Here is a 22963-nt window from a genome sequence, read left to right on the forward strand (position 1 = left end):
ATACATTTGATCATAGCCGAATTTCCAGACAAAATATACTAGCAAATAGGGTTCAAGAGAACAAACATTGTTCACTTGGAGAATGAATGGTATGGATGAATGTTAAACAACCAACTTATAGCAGTCGGCAGGAGCTTGGACTAAAGATTTTCATCATTCTCAAATTTATTCAAGAAGGTCGCATCATAATTCATCTTCAAGAGGACCCAATAAAAGTTGAAGTATTCATAATAGTCCAACTTCTTCGAGATCATGCTAAGGAACTCGAAGTTCCATTTGAACCTTGTACGCTTATAGGAAAGAAACATCAGCTACATTGGTCTGCTTTGTTGGCCTAATCAAAATTTAGCTATGTTCTGTGAACCAAACCATCAAATACGAATATAATAGCTCAACTCTAGGTTGTGGGCTAAGGGCTGTTGTAGTAATGAGATACCAACATCCTTAACCTTCGATGGATGCTACAAATTATAGTGGAGAATAGACCCAACCTTTGCCCATAAACTACTATCGTCATAGGAAAACACACCTCCTAACGGAACACCTCATCAAGTATAACACATCTTTTGTAGCCAGATTGAGAGGAATCTGGCCAAATGATAATCACATTTTATTACAATTTTATACCCTCATTATCTAGTTTATATGAATAAATTTATCACTAAGAATTATTTTTATCTTTAATTACAGGTTAATTAAAAATAAAAGCCCAATATCTCTTCTCTCAACAAAACCCACTAATTAAATGAAAAACTCAAGCATGAAAGCCCAAAAGAAGAAGAAATGCCAAAGAAGCCCAAGCCCAAAGTATAAAAGAAGAAGAAGCTGCGAAATGCAATTGCAGCACACTGGGCATCGATGCCCGCATCGATGCCGGCATCGATGCCATCGTCATTCTGTTACGAATCTAAGGCTAAAATTCATGGTTTTTGGATAAGATTTCGATCAAAGGGCTCTCATTCACTGATGTTTACTATAAATAGGGGTAGAGAGTGAGGGGTTAGAGGTGTGAAAATTTTTGTAACTCCTTTTGGAGAGGAGGGCTACTCTTAATTGAGAAGACCTTCCAAATTTGTAACTTTTTGTTACAATTAATAAAATAATTTTTTCACCACTTTAAATTTTTCTCTTCTTCTCTTTGTTGGATGATGAAGATGAAGATGAAGATGAAGATGGAGATTAATTTGAAGGTTTGTTTTTATTATTTCTCTTTTATTGTTTATTAGTTTAGATTTATTTTCATGCTTGTAATTAAATTTTATTTTCTTGTTTAAATAGCCAAGAGGCTAGAACCCTCTTGCCTTAGATTTATTCCATGCTTATAGATTAGATTTTGTAGTTTATTTTGTAATTAAATTTAATTCTTACAATTTATTTTGTAGTTTAGATTTTGTAATTTATTTTGTAGTTAGATTTTAATTTCTTATACTATTCACCTTGAGGCTAGAACCCTCTTGGGTTTAGTTTTTCTTTTTGTTCATTTTTATTTTCTTTGATTCACCTTTAGGCTAGAACCCTCTATGGAATCACATTTTTCTAAGAACTGGATTCAATTCTAGATTACCCATATCTTTAATTCATTCCGTTATCTTTACATTCTTGATTTTTATTTGTTCTTGATTTTTCCTTCTTGCCTTGTTGATCACATTTATATTATCACTTCCACTCTCAAATATATTCATTTACACAATCATTTTCATTTTCTCCATCTCTCCACAATCACATTCACTCATCACTCCTTTTTGTCATGCACACAACATAAGAACCGATTTTATAATTTCTCCTACAAAACACCTTCCTCGTGGATCGATATCTTTATACTATAACTTGATACGGTTGTGCACTTGCAACATTTTTGGTACATGTTTATGCCGTATCAAGTTTTTAGCACCGTTGCCGGGGAAGGTGCTTAAGTAGGTTTTAATCATTTTGGTTCTTTAACTTGTGTGTTTATTGTGAAGGAAATGCTTGGAGCTTGAAGATCACGGATTGGAGAACTAGGATTTGAAGATTTGCTTGTAGGTAATTCTTCTTTCTAGAATTTTTAATTCAACCATTTAGCTACTTCTTCACAATTAGAGATAATTAGGACTTAAAAAAAGATTTTATTTTTGTTGATCATAATAAAATTCACCCTCCACTTTGACATTTACTAACAAGATAATAAATTCAAATAATTTCCCCCTTCTCATTTGTTTGATTGTTAACCCTAATTAAAAAAAAGATTTTTTTCCCATCCCTTTTAGTTACTTTTAATTCATAGTGTTGCATTTCATATTGTTAGTAGGAATTCACCAAGTGATTTGAGCATCTTGATTTGGCACACACTTAAAAATATTTTTAAGGGAAAACCCCATATTCAACATAAGGTGAGGGATTTCATCATCATTCCATTAGCCCAAAAATCACTAATTCCTCACTACACCACCCAAGCCTAATAAAACTCATTAGACGTTGGCCCTAAGGATTCGAGCTCAATAAGGAACAAAGAATCCTTAAGTAAACCGGTTTAAGTTTTCTTGGATTAGTACAAAGAATCCTTAAGTAAACCGGTTTAAGTTTTCTTGGATTAGTTGGTGTCTAAGGCAAGGTTTAGGGTTTACGTAAAGCGCTCCGTAAGGAATGAGGTACTTAATTGATCTCTGATCACCCTCTAGTACTATCCTTATCTGGCTAACTAACCGGGTAAAACTTTAATCTTTTCACTTTATGAGTTTTTGGTTAGGAGCTAGTCTAGTTGAGTTAGGCTTAATCCCTAGAGTTAGAGTGATTGAAAAGTGATTGATTTTGATTTGTTTAGTTAGGATTTTCCTCTTTTTTCCATTCTCTCCTCATAAAAAAAAACAAACTTTTATAAAAAAAGTATAAAAAGAAATAGTTTTGGTGTATGCAATCGTGGATTAGGGATAATACACATCGGTTAATTCGCTTTAAACCAATCATAGAAATGGCGTATCCTAATCCACACGTTCTTCAAGATATGTGCTATCCCATTAGGAATGCAATCCCCTCTTGTATTAGGCTCCCCAAAACAAATGGAATAAGTTTTGAGCTTAGACCGTATTACATAAACATGCTTCCCAAATTCCTTAGAAATGAAACAAAAGATGCATATATTTTTATCTCGGAATTTGAGGAAGTGTGTATTATGATTAAAATGAGAGAATTAACAGAAGATGTGATCAAACTCAGATTTATTTCATTTGCTCTCAAAGACAAAGCAAAAAAATAGCTGTATAGCTTACCCGTAAATTCCATCACTACTTGGGAGGAATTTATCACTGTTTTTCTTAAGAAATTTTTTCCTATCCATAAAATGGTGAAGCTAAGAAACAACATCATGAATTTTAAAATTATCTCGGGAGAACCTTTTTGGAAGTATTTTGACCAATTTAAAGATCTTCTTATCCAATGTCCTCATCACGGTTTAGAAAAATAGCGATTGTGCCAAATAATTTATGAGGGATTAGATTATTCTGCAAAAACTTCCTTAGAATCAATGTGCCACGGAGATTTTATGAGGAAAAATGCTGACGAAGCTTGGGAATTTTGAGAGAGTCTATCCGAGAAAACAATGCAATGGGAACACTATGATGACAGTGTTTCATCTGTTCCTCATTCTAAGTCTAGTGGTCTTTCCTTAGAGTCAAACATTGCTTCTGAAGCAAAGATGACGATAATTCTGCGGAGGTTAGAAGCCTTAGAAATTAAAGAACGAGCTCCAGCTCAAATCAATCATGTTTTAGCCCCAGGATGTCATAATTGTCTGTCTCCTACCCACGTTTCAGAGGAATGCCCTCTCCTAGGAAACAACAATGCATTAGAACAGATGAACGCTGCATTCCAGCACTTTAGAAATGATTCATTTTCTCCAAACTATAATCCAGGTTGGAGAAATCATCCTAACTTGAATGGAATCAAGGAAATTCTCCCGGAACTCAAAACTTCACTCTCGCTTCGACCCAACATTTTCCTAGGGGAAACACAGTTCTTTTCAATTCTCATCCACAATTTTAGCAACCTAATCTGCCATATCAAAATCAGTCTCCTCTTCATGAAGCTGTAATTCAGACTCATCACAATCCAGATCAGGATAAACGTCTTAATGTCTTGGAAAGATGTTTGGAAACCATAATTAAGGCCTCCACTCAAACCACGAATATGTTGACTCAAACGTCTAGCACTCTGAATTCCTTCATGCAATCAACTGGACAAATGCTCAACTCCAACACTCAAGCTATAGCTAGATTAGAAACCCAACTTGGTCAACTAGCTAGTGCCGTGAGTGAAAGAGAGAAAGAAAAATTTCCGAGTCAACCTGTGGTCAACCTTAAAGACACAGGATGCAGTTCATCCTATGAAGCTCAAGTGAATGTAATCCATTCACTTTGGTCAGGTAGACAGGTCAATAATCAAGTGAGAACTCCTCCAAGTCAAACTATTGATCCAATACAAATTCCTTCTCCTTCTCCTTCTGATGAATCTATTCAACAATCACCCCCCTCAAATGACCAAGAACCTGAACCTGAGCCTGCTTTTGATAGATTTAGACCAGTTGCTCCCTTTCCAGATAGACTCAGGCCTAGGAAACACTCTCCTCGGGAGGAGAAGATCCTAGAAACATTCAAGCAGGTTAAGGTCAACGTTTCTCTCTTAGATGTAATTGAACAAATTCCATCTTATGCTAAATTTTTAAAAGAATTATGCACTAAGAAGAGGATAATAAATATTCCAAAGAAAGTCTTTTTAGCCGCCAATATTAGTGAAATGCTATCAAATCTCATATCTTTGAAACGTAAAGATCCAGGTTCCCCCATCATTTCATGTATCATTGGTAATACTCACATTGATAAGGCGCTTTTAGATTTAGGGGCCAGTGTCAATTTGCTTCCATATTCAGTCTACCAGCAATTGGGTCTAGGTGTACTGAACCCAACCAGATGTACCTTATAGTTGGCTGATAGATCTGTTAAGGTCCCTATGGGTGAGTTAGAGGATGTTCTGATTAAGGTTGGAGATTTTATTTTTCTAGTAGATTTTGTAGTCTTGGAAACACAGCCTGTTTCCAATCCTAAAAGACAGACACCTGTCATCTTAGGACGACTTTTCTTAGACACTTCTAATGCTCTCATCAACTGTAGAACTGGTCAAATAAAGTTATCATTTGGGAATTTGACTGCTGATCTAAATATTTTTAATCCAGGGGACCAGCCAAATAATCAGTCTCTAGAAATAAATTACATTCAGGAAAGATCAGAAGAAGAAGAAGAAGAAGAAGAGTCTGATTTGAGTTTTGAGGAAATTTTTGATGAAGAGTTTGAGTTTTTAGAAGAAGCAGATTAGGTCCTTGAGAATAATAAAACTATGTTAAACATTTGCTGTTTTGAATTAAATTTTGAAAAACTCTTTCTTGATGAACTTAGATTCTTAAAGAATAATCAACAACCAAATTTTTAGAACTCTATAGAAGAATTGGTTGTTAGAAAATAAAACTTCACAGTACAAGAGTCTAAGTTCATTAAGAAATGCAAAATGCATGACACCAATAATACCTACCTTACTTTGTTGCAAGAATTATTGAACACCCCGAAATGCTTAGAATTTCACATTATTGATTATATCATTCTGAATTTATTTAAAATCCGGGGAAGAATTTTTAACAATAAGGTAGGATTCAATGTAGAATACGAGCTCTTCGTGTTGAACACTTCATTCTGCATTATTTGTTTTGTTTATTTCAGAATAATAAAAAGAATTTATTCTTCTCTCATTTGAGAGTTTCTTGTTCAGTTGTAAAAAAAAAAAGAAAAAAAAGAAGAGAATAATAAATTTTTGATTCTATCCTCCTCAGACCAAAGGTAATTGTAGATTTTTATCAGCTGATCAAATGTAAGTACTTCACTTCTTATCTGCTTTACTTTGTGCATCATAAAGTTGCATTGAGGACAATACAAAATTTAGGTGTGGGGGTGGGAATTAGTTATTTTTTCTCTTTATTTTACATTTTAGTTGCATTTTTGTCATTTTTTTCCTTCTCCTTAAAAAAATTATAAAAATATCATCACTTGCTAAATTGATAGAGTTATATAATAATTGATTTATTTGATAAATTTTAATTTTTCTAATCTCTAGTTTGTTATTTACTCAAGTTTATCTTTTATGATAACTCTAAATAAATTTCTTAAGAAATCATTTTCAAAGTAGTATACTTCACTTAAGCCTCAACTTAGATTTTTATTTAAAATAATGAAATTTATGCATGCTTAGCTTAGAGTTAAAAATAATTTTTCAAAGTGTCTTGACTTACATATTTTTTAGAATATATATACATATACATATAAAAAAAATTATTACAAAAGAAGAGTGCAAAAAATGGGCACCAAAAGAAAAAACTCTTAAATTCAAGGTGATTCTATCTTATAAAGCCTAAGCTGACCGAGTAATTAAGCCTAAGGAGTATTTTCATACTTAATGATCTAAGCCCAATTGGGTTGAGATCCATTGGCCCAAAACTCGTTAAATGATCGCTTAGAAAGCTCGTTAAAGTAAAAAAAAATCACCAAGGAAGAAAGAGTTAAAAAAATAATAAAATAAAATAAAATAAAATACTAATAAATGTTTTATATATAGTTATATTTGTATATATGGTCTTGAAAAATATTTTTGATCAAGCAACTTGAATATTATTTTAAACAAAGAGTTAGCATGTTCTTTTCAAAACTTTTAAATTAAATTTCTAAGTTTGGCTTGGTTTTGTATGCTATAATGAGAAGATTTTCTAGGAAATTTACCTTATAGTTATATATATAAATGTTTTCTTGAGTAATAACTAGCTTCAATTATCAAGTAAATTTAGTTATTTACTAACTTCTTTAATTTGGTAAGATGACCGAATTTTATGGTTATATTCACTGCAAACCCTCACGAGACCACAACTCGTCCACTAGGGTAACCTAGGGGTTTAAAGGCTTGTTGTATGCGCTAAATACAACCGTGATTCCTGCGAAAGTGAGTTAGGTTTTCTTTTATTTTTTTGCTAGAGGACTAGCAAAGGTTTAGGTGTGGGGGTATTTGATAATCACATTTTATTATAATTTTATACCCTCATTATCTAGTTTATATGAATAAATTTATCACTAATAATTATTTTTATCTTTAATTGCAGGTTAATCAAAAATAAAAGCCCAATATCTCTTCTCTCAATAAAGCCCACTAATTAAATGAAGAACTCAAGCATGAAAGCCCAAAAGAAGAAGAAATGCTAAAGAAGCCCAAGCCCAAAGCATAAAAGAAGAAGAAGCTGCGGAATGCAATCGCAGCACACTGGGCATCGATGCCATCGTCATTTTGTTACGAATCTAAGGCTGAAATTCATGGTTTTTGGATAAGATTTCGATCAAAGGGCTCTCATTCACTGATGTTTACTATAAACAGGGGTAGAGAGTGAGGGGTTAGATGTGTGAAAATTTTTGTAACTCCTTTTGGAGAGGAGGGCTACTCTTAATTGAGAAGGCCTTCCAAATTTATAACTTTTTGTTACAATTAATAAAATAATTTTTTCACTACTTTAAAATTTTCTATTCTTCTCTTTGTTGGATGATGAAGATGAAGATGAAGATGAAGATTAATTTGAAGGTTTGTTTTTCTTATTTCTCTTTTATTGCTTTTTAGTTTAGAGTTATTTTCATGCTTGTAATTAGATTTTATTTTCTTCTTTAAATAGCCAAGAGGTTAGAACCCTCTTACCTTAGATTTATTTTATGCTTCTAAATTAGATTTATTTCATGCTTATAGAGTAGATTTATTTTCTTGCAATTTATTTTGTAGTTTAGATTTTGTAATTTATTTTGTAGTTAGATTTTAATTTCTTGTACTATTCACCTTGAGGCTAGAACCCTCTTGGGTTTAGTTTTTCTTTTTGTTCATTTTTATTTTCTTTGATTCGCCTTTAGGCTAGAACCCTCTAGGGAATCACCTTTTTCTAAGAAGTGGATTTAATTCTAGATTACCCGTATCTTTAATTGAATCCGCTATCTTTACATTCTTGATTTTTATTTGTTCTTGATTTTTCCTTCTTGCCTTGTTGATCACATTTATATTATCACTTCCACTCTCAAATATATTCATTTACACAATCATTTTCATTCTCTCCATCTCTCCACAATCACATTCACTCATCACTCCTTTTTGTCACGCACACAACATAAGAACCGATTTATATTTTCTCCTATAAAACACCTTCCTTGTGGATCGATATTTTTATATTATAACTTGATACGGTTATGCACTTGCAATATTTTTGGTACATGTTTATGCCGTATCACCAAAGAAACATGAACACTCAATTCAAATAATGCTTGGTGGTGAAGCTTTTAAATTGACCACCAGACAGTGGGAGCCGGCCATTGATGAACTTATTTCTGAAGGTGCTTACTCACGACATATCCTCGTTAGACCATCGAGATGACTTGAAACCTTATTCTTATAGCCTACCGATAAGACATCATTCAGGGATGTGTGGCAGGTTAGAAGTAGTAGACCGAAGGATGACACTTCATCTATAGTGTGTAACCAGTAGGACTTCTCCGGAGTATTGGGACATGTTGATTTCTCCCCATATAGATAAATAGGCTTTCGAAGAGGACAATGGTTAACTGCTAGGAGGGCATTCTCCCTGGTCATAACCCAAAGTACGTTGCAATGGGTTAAGGTGCAACACCATTCTCTCCAACTAAGGATCGCGAGTACATAATATGAATAGCTTGCCAGGGGTAGAAGTACTCGGGAAGCTTTTTCTCTTCACTTGAGCCTACCTGACTATCCGTGGGGTTTCTTATCACTACAAACAAATAAAAGAGTCATTATTTGTTCAAAAAGAGCAGTTCAAGCTAACATAGTGGGACATCTACACTACGTTGTCAAAACCCCCACATAAAATAGGAAGATGACAACTCAGCACATACTATAACTACGCATGATTAAACCCAGCATGAGAAACAAAGTCAACACTAGGTATGACCATGCCGAAAAGAAGTAGAAAAGGATGTAAGTGAGTGCAGAGGAACCAACTCTGTTATAGCACAAAAATTCAAATGGATGGTTTACCCTCGTACAAAGGATGTGTCACGCCCCGCTTCCTAAAATACCGGGGAATCGGGACGTGAACAAGCCCGTGACGTATTAGATTGAGAAGAAATATACATTATCATTTTTTTCTTTTTTTTTCTTCTCAATCTAATACGCTAAGCATCAAATACATAAATCTCAATTACAGGTCCCCGATCATAATAGCAAGAATATAAAGACAACCCAGAATAAGAAATAAACATATCATCAACCAGATCATCCCAGACATAAAAATATGGGTCCAATATACCCTTATTACAACAGCTCAACTAGGAATAACAATACATAGTCCATAATAAAAGAAAATACCGACAAAATAACTAAATCCATCATCAAACTAAGGAAATACTGTAAAAGAGTACTAATGTTCATCAGCTACTACAGAAAGAAAAACATGTCTAAGCTTCAGTTTGTTCTTCCACTCCATCGGAAGGACACTCTGGCTGGGCATACACCGGCTCTGCTGCATCATCAAACTGAACATATTCTTCCCCTAAGTCTGACGCACACCAGAGAAAACAGGTATACGTTAGCGTGCATGACACACGGTAAGATCTCACATGAACAAATAAAATGGTCTACTGACCCATGCTATGACAATAATAATACTAATAGGAAAGATAGTGATACATACAACTGGAAATATAGTGATAACATATAGCTATGCGAATACGGTAATGTTGGCCTTTTTATTTTGATGATGTTTAATAAACAATTTACTTCTAATGTTGTTTGTCTAGTGTTTGTATTTTCGTATTTATTCTAGGCAAACAACAAGTTGGAGGATGGATGAAATTGCGCATTCACGGTCATATCTAATGGAGGTTGACGGAATTATGGAGTGAAGCCTACGCAATTCATAATTAAAGATTCAAGTTCAAGCTTCATCTACAAGTGTACCAAGTCAAGCTTATTGAAGATCATGACTGCTTGGGTAATATTTAGTTTAGGTTTATATTATGTGTGTTAGTACTTTAAGCTCAATCATATATACACACACATATTTGGTTTTTATATATATAGTTATATATATACACAAGTTTTGGTTTATGGACTTAACAATTATTGTATATATATTTTATTAAGGCTATAAAATCATTTCATAGGGTTTCAAAATATTGTTTATGTCAAAACATGAAATTTCATGTATATCACATTTTCATGTTTTGGACACACTTACAAAATACATGAGTTTTCACAAATGAGAAACTCAATTTAAATTTTTTTTTTTCTAACATGTTTAATTTCAAGTTTATAAATGTTTCCCAAAGTTTTATCAATTTTGGAATTAATTTGTTATGTTTATTTGAATTTACAAAATCAAGTTTTTAATTAGCTCATGTTCGGGCACATGTTCGTGCATGTTTTTGCAAAACTGATGCGTTTTCACAATTGGGAAATGCGATTTGAAAATTTTCTTTGTTTACATGTTTATCATCATATATACAAACATTTTCCCAAGTTTTACTAATTTTGGAGTTGTTTTGTTATTTTCAATTGAATTTACAAAACCGTATTTTCTACAGTTTTTTTAGAAACTGTATATCTATGTTCAAATATTTATTTATCTTAACTGGGTAGTGATACTTCATAAATTCTTTCTCTAACATGTTTATCTTCATGTCTAGAATCTTCTCTCAAAATTTCAAGATTTTTGGAATTGATTTACTATTTTTTATTGATTTTACAAAGCCAGAGACGTAGAAAAATCAGATCTGCCAGACTGCTACAGTACCCACGATCGACCGCTACAGTACCACGGTTGAACGCGAAAGTGATTGTAGCATAACGGCTCTATTTTTCCTGGTTCCTATTTTTTGGGGATTTGCCTCCTTTTTTAGGCTTTTCTTTGGCTTTGGGTTGTTGTCTTGAGTTCTTATAAATACCCATCATCCCTCAACACTTATAACCACCCATGAGAATGTTTTAAAAGAATTTAATAAGGGTTTAAGCTTATTTTGTTTTTGTTTAAAAGAGTGTTTAAGAAGCTTTTAAGCATTTGAGAGTTTGAGTTTGTGAAATCAATTTCACAAGAGCTTGAGGAGATCATCTATTGGTGTTTGAGCATCCAACTCTTCTCCTTCCACTCTTGATCTATTGAGAAGTTTTCTAAACTCAATCTAGTTTTATATTTTATATTGTTTGATTATCATTTTATTAAGCTAGTGTTTATATTGAGTTTAGTTGATTTTATTTTCTTTTTGTTTACACACACACAACCATTGAGCTTATTGTATTTACATTCATAGTATATTTGGGTTGTGAGATTGTATCATTGAGAGTGAGCTTATATTGTGTTCTTATCTATTGTAGAGAACAAATTATTTGTTATATTATGAGATTGTAAGGTTTTCGGTGAGCTAGAAAACCGAGTGTGTTGTTGTAAAGTTTTCGGTGAGCTAGAAAACCGAGTGTGTTGTTGTAAAGTTTTCGGTGAGCTAGAAAACCAAGTGAGAGTGTGAGGTGTGAACGTTGATCGGTGAGCGTAGAAAACCGACATTGTGAGGTGTAAATGTTATTCGGGTGAGCGTAGAAAACCCGGTTGTGATAGTGGATTTCTCCCCGGGAGTGGGGAGCGGAGACGTAGGATGGAAGGTCTGAACTCTGTGATCATTTGAGTGTGTTTGAGTTTGTCATTGGCACATTTACTTATGCATTTATCTTATACCGCCAATTGCCTATATTTAGCCCTATCACATTTGTAGTTTGTTTATTTTTACCCTTGTGTTAATTATATATCCTTGCATATATCTCATAGTATATCTCATTGCTAGGATATTTACCATTGTTCATATTGCTTATTCTTACTTGTAACATATTGTATATCTCTCTTGTAAGAATAATTTGTTAATTAGTTTTAATTGGCATAAAATCGGATTAGATTAGCATAAGACCCTAATCACGCCCCTCCCCTCTCTAGGGTCCAACAATTGGTATCAGAGCTTGGTGCTCTTTGATTTAAGGTCTAATCGCCTTGAGTTAAAGATCCAAGTTATCTTTTTATGCTAATCCAATTTTTGATTTTTATATCTTACTTGCTTTTTATATTATGGATATGCATGGTTTAGGTTATGCCATTAATATTGCTCCTAGATTAGATAATTTTTCTTATGCCCAATGGTGTGTTAGATTTAAACTTTTTGTTCAATCTAGACACTTTGATTTATGGAAAATTATAGATGATGCTTATATTGTGCCCACTTTGGAGAAATCCAAGTGGAATAAAAATGATCATTATATGTTTACATTGATCAATATTTTATTAGAATATTTGCTAAATGCTCTTGATTCATCTATGCCTAACAAGTTTGTTCATTTTGATAGTGCTTACACCTTATGGAAATTTATTGAAGCATATCAAGGGGACTTGGAGGGAATCCGACAAGATTTGGAGGATCCGGCTTCAAGTTTATATGGAGCATCATGCACACGGCCACTAGGCGATTGCCCTAGTGAGGTTTGCGAGTTCGAAACCACTAATGATTTATCTAGTGATGAACTTGCTTGTGCTAGTAAAAAATTGTTGCATGCCTATAACATATTGCATAAAAATTTTATTGATTTGCAAAGTAAGCATGAAGATTTAAAATCCGATCATGAGAAGTTAGCTTCTAAATTTGATATCATTTCTCAAGAAAGTATTGCTCTTTAAGAAAACAATGATATGTTAAATTTGAAAAATAATAATTTGAAATTGAATATTGCTAACTTGACTCATGACAAAAATAATGCCATGTTAGAAATAAAGAACATAAAAAATGATACTACTTCTTTTATAAATGTTTATTTATGTTCTACTTCTAATAAAAATGCATATGTGCCAAATGATGAGTTGAATGTTGTTAAAAATCGCATTTCATCTTTAGACTCAACTCCTAATACATGCATTGATAACCATAAGAAACTTATGGACAAGTGTGCTAAACTTAGTGTTACAAAATCACCTACACACTATGCACACTTGTATAGCAAAATTTACAAATGCTCAATCTGCGGTCATAAAGGCCACATTACTAAATTTTGTTATGATGCACACAAATCTTCTAAGGTTAATGCTTCTTGTGCATCTCATAAGGTTTCTTCATCACATACACATGCACATACTCATCATGTTCATCATAAGTATGTCTCATGTGATTAAATGTGATATTTGTGGTCGTTTTGGTCATTTGACCAAATATTGTTTTGATTTAAAAAATAAGTCTCATTTGCCAAATGTTTCTAGTAGACCACATGTTTATATTGTTTTGATTTAAAAAATAAGTCTCATTTGCCAAATGTTTCTAGTAGACCACATGTTTATAAATGTAATATTTGTGGTAGATTTGGCCACTAGACCACATGTTTATAAATGTAATATTTGTGGTAGATTTGGCCACTTAGGAAAGTTTTGTTTTGATAATATTTCACATTTACAAAAAGCTTCAAAGAATTTACCTTTGTTTGCAAATGTTCCACGTGCACCTTTTAATGGTCAACATAAGCAAATGCTTTATTTTCATTGTACATATTACAATCGGAAGGGTCATTTGAGTGATTATTGCTATGACCGATCCCGTGCACCACATATGCATAAGAGGGTTCATAACCCTAGGGCTTTGAGCTTGAATGATAGGGGTCATGTCCCTAACCAATCCGGCACCAAGAATTCTTGTGTGCCAAAATGATTTTTAAACCAAGAATTTTAGTACTTTTACTTTTTCCTTTTCTTGGTTTTGAAAATTATGTTTTAAAATCTTTTGGTTATGAATACAATTTTTCTTTGATCAAATCTTTTGTTTTCATGATTATTTTTTTTGATTTTAAATGAGAGGTTTGTAGTTATATACCCTTCGGATTTATTGGGTGTTTATTCCTAAATCTTATTTATCGGATGCTAAAATATTTATATGGGTTGATACTAGGTCAAGAGGTAGATATAATTACCTCTCTTGATTTTTGAAAATCAATGATGATTTGGTTGTATATGATTTACTTGCAATTTATGATTTTATTGGTTTATTTGTTTTTCATTGGAAAACTTTTTGCATGATTCTCATGTTCCTCTTTTGATTTCATAAATCTATTTTTATACACTATGTTTTAATAATTGTGTAATGAGACACTTCTTTCATAAATGACATATTAATATATGTTCTCATTGTCTTGTTTGTATGTGAGTTATGTTTAGCATATCTTTCATTTATGCTTACTTACATGTTTTTACCTTAGCTTTCATTTCATATATTCTATATGGCATATTGATAGGGGGAGCCTTCTCTCTCTTCATTCTTATTGTTTTCCCCTTTTTGATGTTGTCAAAGGGGGAGAAATATTGTGAGTATACCACATCTTTTTTATATGCATGATATATTATACTTTGTATATTCATTTCCTTTCATGCATATATCCTTTTTGTAAATTGTTTATCATCATCAAAAAGGAGGAGATTGTTGGCCTTCTTATTTTAATAATGTTTAACAAACAATTTACTTCTAATGTTGTTTGTCTAGTGTTTGTGTTTTCGTATTTATTCTAGGCAAACAACAAGTTAGAGGATGGATGGAATTGCGCATTCACGATCATATCCAATGGAGGTTGGCGGAATTGTGGAGTGAAGCCTACGCAATTCATAGTTAAAGATTCAAGTTCAAGCTTCATCCGCAAGTGTACCAAGTCAAGCTTATTGAAGGTCATGACTGCTTGGGTAACATTTAGTTTAGGTTTATATTATGTGTGTTAGTACTTTAAGCTCAATCATATATACACACACATATTTGGTTTTTATATATATATAGTTATATATATACACAAGTTTTGGTTTATGAACTTAACAATTATTGTATACATATTTTATTAAGTCTATAAAATCATTTCATAGGGTTTCAAAACAATGTTTATGTTAAAACATCAAATTTTATGTATATCACATTTTCATGTTTTGGACACACTTGCAAAATACATGAGTTTTCACAAATGGGAAACTCAATTTGAAAAATTCTTTTTCTAACATGTTCAATTTCATGTTTATAAATGTTTCCCAAAGTTTTATCAATTTTGGAATTAATTTGTTATGTTTATTTGAATTTACAAAATTAAGTTTTTAATTAGCTCATGTTCGTGCACATGTTCGTGCATGTTTTTACAAAACTGATGCATTTTCACAATTGGGAAATGTGATTTGAAAAATTTCTTCGTTTACATGTTTATCATCATATATACAAACATTTTCCCAAGTTTTACTAATTTTGGAGTTGTTTTGTTATTTTCAATTGAATTTACAAAACCATATTTTCTACAGTTTTTTTAGAAACTATATATCTATGTTCAAATATTTATTTATCTTAACTGGGTAGTGATATTTTATAAATTCTTTCTCTAACATGTTTATCTTCATGTCTAGAATCTTCTCTCAAAATTTCATGATTTTTGGAATTGATTTACTATTTTTTATTGATTTTACAAAGCCAGAGATGTAGAAAAATCAGATCTGCCAGACTGCTACAGTACCCACGATCGACCGCTACAGTACCACGGTTGAACGCGAAAGTGACTGTAGCATAACGGCTCTATTTTTCCTGGTTCCGATTTTTTTAGGGATTTGCCTCCTTTTTTGGGCTTTTCTTTGGCTTTGGGTTGTTGTCTTGAGTTCTTATAAATACCCATCATCCCTCAACACTTATAACCACCCATGAGAATGTTTTAAAAGATTTTAACAAGGGTTTAAGCTTATTTTGTTTTTGTTTAAAAGAGTGTTTAAGAAGCTTTTAAGCATTTGAGAGTTTGAGTTTGTGAAATCAATTTCACAAGAGCTTGAGGAGATCATCTATTGGTGTTTGAGCATCCAACTCTTCTCCTTCCACTCTTGATCTATTGAGAAGTTTTCTAAACTCAATCTAGCTTTATATTTTATATTGTTTGATTATCATTTTATTAAGCTAGTGTTCATATTGAGTTTAGTTGATTTTATTTTCTCTTTGTTTACACACACACAACCATTGAGCTTATTGTATTTACATTCATAGTATATTTGGGTTGTGGGATTGTATCATTGAGAGTGAGCTTATATTGTGTTCTCATCTATTGTAGAGAATAAATCATTTGTTATATTATGAGATTGTAAGGTTGTCGGTGAGCTAGAAAACCGAGTGTGTTGTTGTAAAGTTTTTGGTGAGCTAGAAAACCGAGTGAGAGTGTGAGGTGTGAACGTTGATCGGTGAGCGTTGAAAACCGACATTGTTGTAGGCATATAAAATTGCTTATAGGTCCCTTAGCTCAGCTCGGCACAAACTGACAAACCAACGAGGCAACGAGATTGACTAATCGCACGCAAGCAACGGAATACGTCCATTCGCGTGCGGGATCAAGCCAAGTGTTCGAAGAGTCAACGAGTCATCCAACCAAGAGCATACTCGGACGAACCACGATCGAATCAAGATCGGTTTCGGACTCGAACTCAGAAGTGGAATTACTGCCTAATCGGGATCCGGAATTACAGGAATCAAGTCAACAAATCGAATCCGAACCAATCAACCGCACAACCAAATCAAGTCCAGATCAACAACGAAGCACAGAACTGGACAACGAACACAACGGCGCCACACTCGGACGAATCGGCCAAAGCCAAAACCACCCAAGTGGCTCGGCTAAAGCCGAGCCACCAAGGGGTGGCTCGGCCATGGCCGAGCCACCCCATGGTGGCTCGGCCAAAGCCGAGCCACCCCATGGGGTGGCTCGAAACTTAAAAAAGATTAGAACTTTGGGACTTCGGGGACTCACTCTTCCAGATCTGGTGCTCAGCGATTGTCAACGCCAAAAAAGGCAGGTGTTCGAGAGGACCGGATCTCAGATCTACGCAGGAGGATCAGATCTCAGATCTACGCAGGCATACTCCGGATCTAAGCTTGGTCTTAGATCCCGAGACTTGGACGATTGTTTCCTTGGTGAAACAATCCTCCCCGGCTATTATTTCCTTGGTGAAATAATACCCGTCGTACTGCGTAGATCCGACCGGATCTAGATCTCGCGGTGGTCCACGGCAAACAACCCCGGCGCAGGCAAAGAACCCACAAAGCGAGCGACCGCAAAACAGGAGCTCGCGATTCGTTCGACACAAAAGGAGAAAAGTTGTAATCTTTGTTTATTTTTATTTGATTTTCGTTGTAACCGGATCTTATAAAAAGACCGGATCTTTTGTAACTCAAAAAGTTGTAACTCAAGATGACAATGGAATCAATAACAAAGAAAGCAACGAATTTTCCAGCGAACAATCTGGCGACCACAGTGGGAGCCACCGATCTCGCTGCCGAGATCGGAGCGTCGCAGCCGCGGATCTTGATCCCAGTCGTGGAGGAGGTCGAATACGAGTTCGATCAGACCAAGTTCGAGGAGTACCTTTCATCCTCGTCTAGATCGACCTCCCCCCGCAAGTCCAAGAAGTCCAAGTTCTCTTCCAACAGAAAGGTGCGTTGGTACGAAGAAGTTGAAGCTACCAACGACGACCTCATCTCGATTGACGCCAAAGTTGCGTCAGATGAGGCTCCACCAATCTCCAACCAGATCAAGCTGGTTCCAACCAATTCCTCCGTCACCAAAGGAGCGGTGACTCTCTCAAAGAGAGCCCGCCAAAGGCAACGCCAACGCTTGGCCAAACAATTCGCCAAAGCGATGGAGTCCACCGACGGAGTCCGCTACAACGCGGGTCTGAAGAACAAGAGAGGCAAACAGCCTCAACAACAGATGAACGGCGCCTCTTCCAAGCCGCCAACAATGGAATGGGTCCGTGTCAAACGGAATCGTTCGACGCTGGAAGAACGCATCCGCAAACGCCGCGCACTATCAGCGCAGGCACGGGCTCAAGCTGAAGAAGCCCGTAGAAAGCTGCAGAAAGAGGTAGCCAAGAAGCCGCCACCAACTCGCAAAGTTTGGAGGCCGAAGTCTGAAGCGGCGGTTCAGACCAAAAAGCAGCAACTGCAGCCCCTGACAGTTCAACCTCCGGCGAATCAATCCAGACCGCCGATGATTCCCACAACTGCTCCGGGAGATCCCGCAGGACCATCCCAGAAAAGGAAGTCAGTCTTAGAGCGCCTCGGTCCACTTCCTGAGGAGCGAAGCAAAACTCCAATCCAAGAACGTTTGGGCCCACTAAGAAATCCCCAAACGACGCAACATGCTGGGGGTCGCCGCAACCCTCAACATGACAAAGAAATCATGGCACCCAAGCGCACTATGCTGCGCATTGAAGTTCAGGAGCCCGCTGAGAATTCACGCCCAAAAAGGCAGGTCTCAAGGTGCGTGACTCTTGAAAGTCCAAAGAAGGCAGTTCTCCCTCAGAAGGAAACGTTGTCGTCTGATGATGATTACGTTATACCTGAGAAATCGTGCCAACACACGATAGGTTGCTCTGATTTTCAAACAGACGAGCTGTACTATCGTGCTGGGAGTACGAGCGAAGCCAGAAAGAGAAGTCCTCGAAGACTAGAAACTCAGTGCCCTTGTTCAAAGCTCATTCGGGCGGTACTGTCTGAGTGCAACTGCATCAAGGTAGTCCCCGAGAGAATTTCAGTGTTCGAAAGGCTTAGTACCAAAATGCCAAAACCAAGGCGTAGGCGTTTTCGGCAAAGAAGGACGGTGGTTGAAGATGAAGAATTCCCGAGGGTCACCGCTAATATGACAAGCAAAGAGACCTCATCACGGGATAATCTCGAGTCGATTCTGAAAGCATCCCGGCGTCTAACCCGTCTGCAGTCTGGAGCAATCGCACGAGGAACTTATGGTAGGGTTCGGACAAGAGTACCTTCAGAAGGTGAAGAGTCGGATACCTGCTCCGCAGTCGCATCAGATAATACAGTGTCCAGTGAGGGGGAACCCCGCGAGTCACTGATGATAAGCGCGGAACAAGTGGCCAAGATGCTCGAAGATGCCATAGCCAAACAACAGGAAAGCTTTAGGTTCGAGATGCAGATGGCCATGCAGACTATGAGAGAGATGCATGAGCAACAAATTCAGGCACTGACGAACCAGCGAGGTGAACCAAGCCACCGTAACCAGGTTGTTCAGGAAGAGGAGCACACGGATAGGGATGAAACTCACAATGCCAATAACCCTCCCATCAATGCAGGGGGTAGTAACGAGGATGCCAACGAAGATACAAGTGAAGACTTGAAGATCAAAAACCTCGAGAGCAAAATCAACACATTGATCTCCGCTCAAGAGGTGAAGAAGACGGGCATTCCTTGTCCATACCCAAGAGAGTGAGAATCGATCCCATACCCGGCGAAGTTCAACCTAATTAACTTCACGCCGTTTGATGGGAAGGGTTCTCCCACTCAGCATTTGATTTATTTCAAATCGCACCTGGGTATTATTTCCGGTAATGAGCCTCTGATGGTGTGGTCATTCGTCGGCACTCTTCGCGGAGCCGCCTTCGATTGGTACCGCCGCCTCAAGCCAGGAAGCGTAAATAGCTAGGACGACATGGAGACAAAATTCCTCACTAACTTCTTTGACGACGACACCGAGATATCTATCAGATCATTGCTCGATGAGAAGCAGAAGGACGGGGAGTTAGTCGACACCTTCGTCAAAAGGTTCCGGAACAAAGCGATGAATTGCCGGGACCCGATCACCGAGGAATTCATTCTCCAGACCTGCCATAATAATCTGTCCTTAGACGTATTGGAAGCAATGGGGACAGCACCGTCTGACACTTGGAAGGATCTGAAGGTCCGAGGGGAGCAGGCTGAGCGATTCCTTAGAAGGAAGAAGGCCGAGAGGAACCAACCAACGGTTAATCCGTTCACCCGCAGTTACTGGTGGTGCTGATCAAGCGTCACAACAGCAATCCCGAAGGCAGCAAAAGACTTCGGGTCCGAGACTCCAAAGAGAGTATTCCTTCAAGGACGAAGACGTTCCAGCCATCTTCGAATCCCTCCTTGAAGGTAACAAGATCAAGCTACCACCTATCACAAATCAGGAGGAAGCTGACAACACTACGGACCCAAAGTACTGTGCATACCACAGGAGGGTCGTTCATCCCACCAAGGATTGCTTTGCTCTCAAGAATAGCATTCAGACCTTGGTTGAAGCCGGCGTCATAACGCTAAGGTAAGCCAATTGAGAACGGCAAAACTCCAAAGAGTATACGAGTATAAACTGTTTCTCAATCCTCCGACCGGTATAAGAGGTTAAACTACTCCCTGATACTCCAATAGGTATATGAGTCTAAACTGTTTCCCCACTTTTGACGGGAAGTTCCTGGAGAATATTAAGCTAATATTCTTAAGGATAACCCGGTTAGGTAACTGATAATAATGTCCGAACCAGTTCCGCAGACGAAACTGGGGGTGGACGATTTATGTAACGGGAAGTTCCCAAAACCACAGCAATGTAATGAATAAGAACTCCCATTCAAATTCTCACCGTGTCTGTGCACTCAACACTCTCTCTGTTAGAGTCTGGACATAAAATTCCCAATTGGTCAAACCTTCCTACAGTTAGGACAACAACCAAAATCTCCTCTCGATTCCTCCAATGAACGAGAGGTCCACTTTCAAATCGAGCGATCAAACCTTCCTACAGTTAGGATCGTCTCAAATCTCCCAATTGGTCAAACCTTCTTACAGTTAGGACCACAGTCAAAATCCCCTCTCGATTCTCCCAATGAACGAGAGGTCCACAAATCAAGCGATCAAACCTTCCTACAGTTAGGATCGTCTTAAACCTTCCATTCGGTCAAACCTTTCTACAGTTAGGACCAAAACCAAAATCCCCTCTCGATTCCTCCAATGAACGAGAGGTCCACTTTCAAATCGAGTGATCAAACCTTCCTACAGTTAGGGTCATCTCAAACTCCTGCTTGGTCAAACCTTCCTACAGTTAGGACCAAAACCGCAATTCACTCTCGATAAACGAGAAATTCATCTTTAGTTCGGTAATCAAACCTTCCGACAGTTAGGGTTATCTGAATCTTTTTGATTCTTGGAGTGGAGGTCCCACTCTTAGTTTCACCTTTCCGGATTCTGGGGGTGGAGATCCCACCTCGAGTCTCCTTTCCAGTTGAAGATAGAATATAAAATTCTTCTTCTTCATTGTCAGGAGATAGAATATAAAATTCTTCCTCTCCCATTTCGGGTTCGTCTTTACCCCAAGAGAAGACACCACCTTTTTCAAATCCCAAAATCTGTGCCTCATAGGTACAGGGAATTTTATCCCGAATCCTAAGTAGGGATAAGTCAACGCCTAACACGCGTTGCCGGTTTAGTCTTTCACCGATTGAAGAAGACAATAGAATTCCAGTTTAGGAAGTTTATCCCGAATCCTAAGCAGGGATAAGTCTGCGCCTAACACGCGCTGCCGGTTTAGTCTTTTTTCTGCACAAAAAGACACCAGAGTTCGATTCTGGGGTATTCTATCCTGAAACCTAAGCAAGGATAAGTCTGCGCTTAACCCGCGCTGCCGGTTAGTTCTTAACCGTTAAAAAGAACATCCGTCTACATATTCAACATTGTGACAGGTTGTTATTAATAACACCAGAATCCATGCCTTACACGCATGGGGAATTTCATCCTGAATCCTAAGAAAGGATATGCCGACGCCTAACACGCGTCGCCGGTTTAGTCTTTTACCGATTGAAAAAGACACCAGAATACCAGTCTGGGGTATTTTTATCCCGAAGCCTAAGTAGGGATAAGTCAGCATCTAATACCCCGTAACAAATGGTAAAGCCTATGTATTCAACATCATAGCACAAAGTCTCAGAGAATTCACTCTCTTAGCACAACGTTACATGCGGAACGGATTTAGACAATCCGCATGCTAGCCCGACTCAAACGGTAGTCGGTAAAGGCTAATCAAGTCCGTTAAAGGCTGAGGATTTGCCAAAAATCCTAAGTCAATGTCTGATACACGTTGTTGTTTAGTCTTTTCACAGGAGAAAGACGAGGTCTACGTATTCAATATCGTAGCACTAAAAGGGTTAACTCTTTTAGCATAACGTCACATGCGGAACGGGCTTAAATAATCCGCATGCTAGCCCGACTCAAATGGTAGTCGGTAAAGGCTTATCAAACCCGTTGATGGCTGAGGGTTTGCCAAAAATCCTATAAATACGAAAGTCACTGACGCATCAGCTCCATTAGTTGGTCTCGTGACTTGAGCATCCAACGACGTTCGAAACCCTAAGGTCAACGCCGGACAACGCGTAACCCTAGGTCAACGCCAGTCAACGCGTTGCGAGCAAAAATTCAACGTACGACGTTCGAAACCCTAGGGTCAACGCCGGTCAACGCGTAACCCTAGGTCAACGCCAGTCAACGCGTTGCGAGCAAAAAAATTCAACGTACGACGTTCGAAACCCTAAGGTCAACGCCGGACAACGCGTAACCCTAGGTCAACGCCAGTCAACGCGTTGCGAGCAAAAATTCAACGTACGACGTTCAAAACCCTAAGGTCAACACGTAACCCTAGGTCAACGCCTATCAATGCGTTGCAATGAAAGAATCAACACTCCGAAAAGTATACGAGTATAAACTGCTTCTTATCACTCCGAAGAGTATATGAGTATAAACTGCTTCTCAATCCTCCAACAAGTGCATGAGGTTAAACTGCTTCTTAAATACTCCAATAAGGTATATGAGTATAAACTGTTCCCTAATTTTGGTTGAGAAGTTTCTGGAGAGTATTTTTCTAAAAAAAAATATATTCTTAAGGATAACTCAACAACACAACGCCGGACAACGCGTTGCACATAAAAACTCGACGCCAGCAATCGATGGTCAATTCTACGAGCTGAAGATCAAAAATCAGGAATGACTTCAAGGTTCAAAATTTCCGACAAACGGTCAGACAATAAATGCAG

Source organism: Asparagus officinalis, chromosome 4 (genome assembly GCF_001876935.1).
Source record: "Asparagus officinalis chromosome 4, Aspof.V1, whole genome shotgun sequence".
NCBI lineage: Eukaryota > Viridiplantae > Streptophyta > Magnoliopsida > Asparagales > Asparagaceae > Asparagus > Asparagus officinalis.